General features: G+C 35.3%; 1 pseudogene; it reads left to right on the top strand.

The window, feature by feature from the left end:
- The first annotated feature begins 757 nt into the window (after positions 1-757).
- On the top strand, positions 758-5,316 carry LOC124229161 (olfactory receptor-like protein OLF2; annotated as a pseudogene).
- The last annotated feature ends 2,129 nt before the right edge of the window (positions 5,317-7,445 follow it).

The raw sequence follows: 7,445 nt of genomic DNA, 5'->3' as shown, positions 1-7,445 counted from the left end.
TTTTTGTTTTGAGGAAGATGGCCCTAAGCTAACTGCTGCCAATCCTCCTCTTTTTTGCTGAGGAAGACTGGCCCTGAGCTAACATCTGTGCCCACCTTCCTCTATTTTATATGTAGGACGCCTACCACAGCATGGCGTGCCAAGCGGTGCCATATCCCGACCTGGGATCTGAACCTGCGAACCCCGGCCCCTAAATCGGAATGTTTGCACTTAACTGCTGCATCACCGGGCCAGCCCCATGATTATCCTTTATGTTAGTAAAAAGTGCAACCTTGGTTATAGAACAGAGATGTTTTCAGTAACCCACAGGCACTGCTTTTCTTATTTCCTGAAATAGGTGGACTTAGTGAAACTGGTTTTCCTCGGTAGCACTATCATGCACTGAATTCTCAGGACCAGGCAACCATTTTCTGGAAGAAGTTTATAAGCAGACAGTTGCTTACATAGTATTATGTTTAGGGGCATCAGCAATACCAGAAAAGCCATGCAGATTTAGAATTTTTTCTCACTTGTTTTTCTCTGGTGCTTTAAAGTCTACCTTAATTCTCTTCCTCCCATAGCTAAAGAAAGTCATTCTATTAAAAAACAAATCCTTTGGGAAGTAATTTAGATTAACCTATTTTGTAGGAGGTACTATTGCCCATGCTTCAGAATTAATGGTCAGTTAGAGTTAGACTTCATGATCTGGAAGGGAAGTCATGTTTATAAAGATGGATTCTTAATCCTGATAAACTGAGTACAGACTGAGGAAATTGACATGGCTGCAGACAGGGAAGACCTGAGGGAAAATGAGTGTGTAAAGGAATCAGAGGAAAGTGATCAAAGACTTCTTCTACTTCAAATATGCTCCAGAGGAGTAGTGAAGGTCGTAGAGCTCTTAGATATCACAAACATATCATTATCTTACATTTACCTGATGGAAAATTACTACAATTACTTTGATGGTTTGAGATTTTCCTCGGCAATATCTCCCACAGGATTAAATTTGATATTTTAGTATCGGGATCATCACACAAATAATAACACCACATTATGAAAAGTCATTAAACATTGTCATTAAAATCACTTTGCCCAAAATTAAAAAGATACCAATTTAAGTGAATTTGCCTGAAGAGCATTCTAGCTTTATAAAAAGCAGGAAGAAACTCCATAATACAAACCAGACAAATAAGTAAACAAAAATAAATAAAAATGCGTGTTTCTGTTTAATTAGGGTGATTTTTCAGAAGAAATGTGAAATTAATATGAAACATATTAGAACGTATAATCTGGTACATGAATTGCACATCTTACTTCTTTGTTGTTTACACAAATTTTTCACTTATGGGTTTGTGGCAGTTAAGTTAACTACATTAAGACTCAAGATGTAGAGCTAATGTTTGTGGTTGTTGTACATTTTTTGAACATTAAGTAACTGTAGGCATTTAAAGAGCACATAGCAACCTATGCTTGTAATTGTGTAGCAATGATTCACACACATACTAAAATATCACTCAGTAAACAAACATTATGGAGATTATCCCTCTAAGCTGCCAGGTTCTACAATGTCAAAGAACATCAATTTCTTTATTTTCTATTTGTTTCTTAGAATGGCGCATCATTTTCACTTCACATCAAGTTAATAAAGTTCAAGTGCCCAGCTGACATAAATAAAACAGATTATATCGCAATGTGGCAACCCTTCTGCCCTTAATCCCTGTTGAGATCCTACCTTGGTTTAGAAGTGGAAATTGAATGGTCTTTCAGTTCTCTCAGAAATCTAGGAGTCTATGGGTCATTAAGTTTTTGAATTTTCAAGTATCACTTTAACATAACACACTTTAACATTCCATAAGAGTATTTAAGAGAGTTACGTTTTAAGTCAAATTTGTTTCATTGCACTGTATTCAGGAATCTATTGTGAGCAATTTCTATGAAGTCAAGGTAGATTACGGTCTCAGAGACACTACAAGTAGACTTATCAGCTCTGGATTTCAATTTCTGTATTATATAATGAATTTGTCAGAGACAACTGAAGACATAAATGATAATATAAAATATATGAGATGTGGTGATAATTAAATAATATAAAACATCTATCCTAAAAAGTCCTCCATTCTCCTTTTTTACTGTTAACTCTCTTTGTTATTAAAGGTCATTTCTTAGAATTTATTTTACAGAAAGAAATGACTAGGAAACATTATGTAAGTATAATTTTATTCATATCAGAGTTTTTATGATACTAAGATTGTCTATAATCTAAGTGACCATTAGCAGAGGATAGGTTGCATAAATTAACATGCATCAATAGAAAGGAATGCATTGCCTCTATTCAAAACACTCATTTAAATATATAAAATATCTTTATTCTGACATAATTTTTCTTTAAAAATCAAAAATCTGCTTACATAGGCAACAGAGTCTAGTTATTTGTATGCACTGTGATTATAGTCAGTTTTTTGTCTGTATTTACAAAAATGTTTATTTTGTGAATAAGTTTAATGGGAGAGTGTTTGTGTAGGTGTATTTGTGTAAGTGTGTGAGCATAAGTGGGTTTGCATTTCTTTCCTTAATTTTGGAATTAAAAAAAATGCCTGTATAAGGATTGTTGAGCTAGAAATAAGCAATGCTCACAAATTGACCGTAGTCATTTTACTATTGTTAAATAAGTATGATATTGGGCTACAGTAAGGTAGAGAGGTACAAAAGTAACATTTAAAAAAAGTACTTATTTCTTTCTTAGTCACCCATCCTGTAGGAAATAACAGATGATAAATCGTATTATCATATTTGTCACTTAATCCTGGGAGACCAAGTGTTTAACATGCAGGGACCAGACCAGGGATGGTTATATAATCCAGATCAACCAGGAGACAATGCTGAACCCTCTGGAAGGTAGAATTGCATGAAACAAACGTGTCAGTAGTTCTGGAATACATATAAAAACATGTTGTTGTTTTTATTATTTATAGTTTAGATTTGTTTATTTACTTTACACTTTTTATGCTGAAACTGTGTTATAAAAGTAAAGGAAGGTATAAAATATTATACAAACCTATTTTAATCACTTTCATCAGGCTATTTATTTTAAATACATATATACATAGACAGCAGACAATACTTTAAAATACAAGTATGGATCGTGTATGTGGCCAGTTTTTGCTTTTAATCTTACCTGTACTTTAACATTTTTTAAATATGTTTTCTTTTCAAGGAAAGGATTTTTTAAATCTTTATACAGAGACAGATATTCAGACGAGTTCAGACCAAGGGTTTGGAGACCTGCACAATGATCACTAGAGCATTATTTAGATACTCTTTTTCTGTTCTTAATCTACCTTCAGCTCCACTTTTCTTATATTTGTAGAGAACAGAGGAGGTCATAGATAATATTATATATAACATATTTGACTTGGGTAAAATATAAACAGTGGGCCATATAATTCAATTGGCCTTCCAACGACCATCAGCTCTTTTACACGAAAGGGGGAGAAATTTCAGAGATATTTAAGAGAAACAGACATCAAAGAAAAAGTAAATCAATATTAAAACTTCTAGGGATTGGGATGGGGTACACTTCAGATATGACTCTTTCTGATATCATGGGACTGTGGACACAAGAGAACTTTAATCATGTGTCTTACACATCTGTTCTGCTGGTGAATAGATTTTGTGCGAGCCAGGTTAGGCCTGGCACATGCTTGTCTGTGCACTGTAGTGCATCACTCATAGAGACCCTCCCACTCTCTTGTCCAACAACTACAATCCTCCCCGCTCCAGTGAGTCCTGGATGACATCTATCTCTATCCCTTGTTAATTGAGGCTGGATATATCCAAGGCCTGTTATGTCCAGGAATCTGCCAGAGATCTGCCTGCTCCACAGTTGTGGATGATAAGGGAAAAACAAAGAAATATGTTCATTACCTACATCTCTTATTGAACTATGCCTATCTATTACAGGATATAACAACATTTTTGCAATTTTGAAAAAAAAAATAACAACTGTGTCAGAAGATGAGGGTTTTGTGGACCAATTAAATTGAGAAGTATTGCTTCAACTCAGAGACATCAATTTCTCAGTATGCTAGAAGTAGCAAAGCATATCATCAATACTACATAGGTTGGTGTGGAAAGAGCATAATTTAATTTGAATGAAACTGTGATACAAACTCTGTACAATGTTAAATAAAAGTGATATTATCATTATCATTGTCAATTTACATTAAATTGGATATATTTCCAAGAAGTTAGTTTATCTCATGCAGTCTTAACATTGTTTATCTCTTTTAATAATTACTGAAAAATAGGAAACACCAGCAGTTTAACTATTAAAATGGTAAGATGATGTTACCCTCCACTTCCATTTCTTTCTTTCGCAACCAGAGATTTCCAGACCTGAGTGTTGGCTGTTGACAACTGCACTGTGTTTATTGACTTCCTATTCCTAGCGCTTTCTAACAGACAGGATGTGCAGCAGGGCCAGTTTGTGCTCTTTCTGCTGGTTTATGACATAACAGTGATTGCCAATCTAGGGAAGATCTGCTGATCAAGATGGACTCCAGACTTCACTCAACCATGTATTACTTTCTGAGGAATATGTCGTTCTTTGATGCCTGCTATTCCACTGTTGTCTCTCCCAAGATGCTGGCTGATTTCTTATCTAAGCAAAAGGCAATTCCATATAATTTATGTCCAATTCAGGTGTATTTGTTTGGGGTCTTTGCAGGTGTAGAATTCCTCATGTTGGCTGTCATAGCATATGACCGTTACGGAGCCATTTGCAATCCACTTCTTTATATAATTGTCATGTCCAGGAAACTGTACCTAGCTAGTGGCCACTGTGTACATTGAAAGCTTGATGTATTCGGCAATCTTCACTGTTTGCACGATTAAGTTGTCATTCTGCAATTCTAATACTGTCAATCACTTTTTCTGTGACGTGCCCCCCTTACTAGCCCTGTCCACTTCATATACAACTACCAATGAAATAGTGATGTTCACTTATAGTAGCTGTGCTCTGGGTTGCAGCATCATTACAGTCCTCATCTCCTATAGCTACATCATAACTACCATCCTTATAATGAACTCAGCTGAGGGGAAACGCCAAGCCTTCTCCACCTGTGCTTCCCACTTAACCCCTGTGGCTATATTGCATGGCACACTCCTGTTCATGCATTGCGACCCAGCTTGAGTTACTCCATGGACACAGACAAAATGGTCTCTGTTTTCTACATGGTTGTCATCACTATGTTAAACCCACTGACCTACAGCTTAAGGAATAATGATATGAAAAGTGCCCTGAAAAAAACAATTAGCACTAAATTATCTTCTGGGTGAAATTGTGTTTTCACTAAAAAAATTTGCTTAGAGATTCTGAGAGTTAAATTCAGTTACTTTGACATAGATTCCTGCAGTGTCGCCAATACATCTTTTAGTTCTTTTGCATTCTTTATTTTTGTGCTTAAATTGAGTGTAGGGAGTAGTCATTTCTGATCTTAATCATCTCTCCAAGCTAAGAAAGAGTAGTAATAAATTAGCTTGCAAAGAGGGTCCTTTTAGACCTCCCTTCTCTGTTCTTGGTTTTATCCCACTGAGATAGCATAGGCAGAGCAACCCCTCCATGCATGTCAATTCAACTTACCCTGTTAAGGCTCCAATTATCCCTTTAAACTATAAAGTTTAGTAAACTTACTCAGACAGAAGGGGTCCTTACTGGATTAAATTAGGTTTGTTTGTATCCTTCCTAAGTACTAATGTCACTCTATAAATGTTCTGTCATAACACTTAGAAATATACAAGTACTAAATGAATACATATGAATAAGTTAAAAACTTCTGCCCTAACTCAAATTTCCACAAATGCAAGGTCATTGTCTATCATGTTCACCAATATTTTTACTTTGCTATTTACAATGTTTGGCTCCAGGATGCCATTAAAAATATTGACTAAACGAATGAGTGTCCCTTATAAAATTGATGCAAAAAAGCCTCTGTACATTTACGAAAAAAAAAAACCCAACTCCCTTTATTTTATTTTGTTTTATTCTAGTGTGTTCATCTTAGATGATATCCCTCTGTGCTTCTTGTCTTTTGGTCAGATTGAATAAGTATCAGTAACAGGGATCATTTAATGTAGGGAACTTCTTGGATCCTCTATTCCTCATCATTCTGCCCCACTATTATCAGTAGTCATCCCCAGGATCAGCCACTCTAGATTTATATTGCACTTCACAGACTTCACATCAAGTTGTGGATGTTTTTCTTGCCCTCACTCTGGAGAGCAGATATGGGGCAATTGACAAATGTACAGAAACTTCATGAATGCAAGTGTGCGGTATGTAGCTGGACCTTCTTTCTCAAAAGGCCTGGAGAAGAGAGCTCCATCTCTCTTGTAGGGTTCATAGCATTAAACTTTTTAAAGTTTAAAAAAAAAGCAGCTTTAATGCCCAATTGATACAATTAAAGTTGAAAGGAAGAGTTATTAACTTATATGTATTTAGTTAAAAAAAATGCAAAGAATAAAGCAGTATTTACATTAGTATTCCATTTGTAATGATTTATGTTGGCTCTCTGTATCTGTGAAATTAAATGTAATCCTATTCTAAACACAATTTTAATAGTGGTCATTGCTGAGTAACTGAATGTTAGATTATCTTAATATATGTGCTAATAACTTAAGTTAAATGTTTACATTTTTCTCATTGTCATCAACAATTAATTCAATTATGAAAACCATAACAATACTTCAGGTTGACAAATTATTCATTTTATTTTAGGTCGTTGTCAAGAAAGGAACATAGAGACACTCTTTTTTCTTCCTGAGAGGAGAGTGTAATGGGTTATACAGGTTTTTCATTTAGATCCCCTTCTCTAATTTTATATATCCCTTTAGTGCATAAAATGTGCTGAGTGTTATATACATCAGACATCATAAGAAGGAAACAACACAATAAAAAGAAGCAATTTGGGGCCGGCCTGGTGGCACAGCGGTTAAGTGCGCACATTCCTGCTTTGGCGGTCCAGGTTTCAACAGTTCTGATCTGGGGTGCGGACAAGGCACCGCTTGACAAGCCATGCTGTGGTAGGCATTCCACATATAAAGTAGAAGAAGATGGGCACGGATGTTAGCTCAGGGCCAGCCTTCTTCAGCAAAAAGAGGAGGATTGGCAGCAGTTAGCTCAGGGCTAATCTTCCTCAAAAAAATTAAATAAATAAAAAATAAAAACAAGCAATTTTCAATAAGTTAACTATCTTCAATTACTAATTGAACAGAGTTTTAAGACAAATAAAAATATTTCTTACTCTTAGATATCTTCCTTTATAATCTCAAATAATGTGCTTGTTGTTCATAGACGATTTCATACATTAAGACCTCTATATCATGAACCAAAGCCCTTCTACGCTTGATCTACTTTCTTAAAATACAGTAAATATATTCATATCTCTAAAACTAAACCTATGGGGCTG

The sequence above is a fragment of the Equus quagga genome, chromosome 17 (genome assembly GCF_021613505.1).
Source record: "Equus quagga isolate Etosha38 chromosome 17, UCLA_HA_Equagga_1.0, whole genome shotgun sequence".
Taxonomy (NCBI): domain Eukaryota; kingdom Metazoa; phylum Chordata; class Mammalia; order Perissodactyla; family Equidae; genus Equus; species Equus quagga.
Note: the sequence above shows the minus strand (reverse complement) of the source record. Positions and strands in the feature narration are given on the sequence as shown.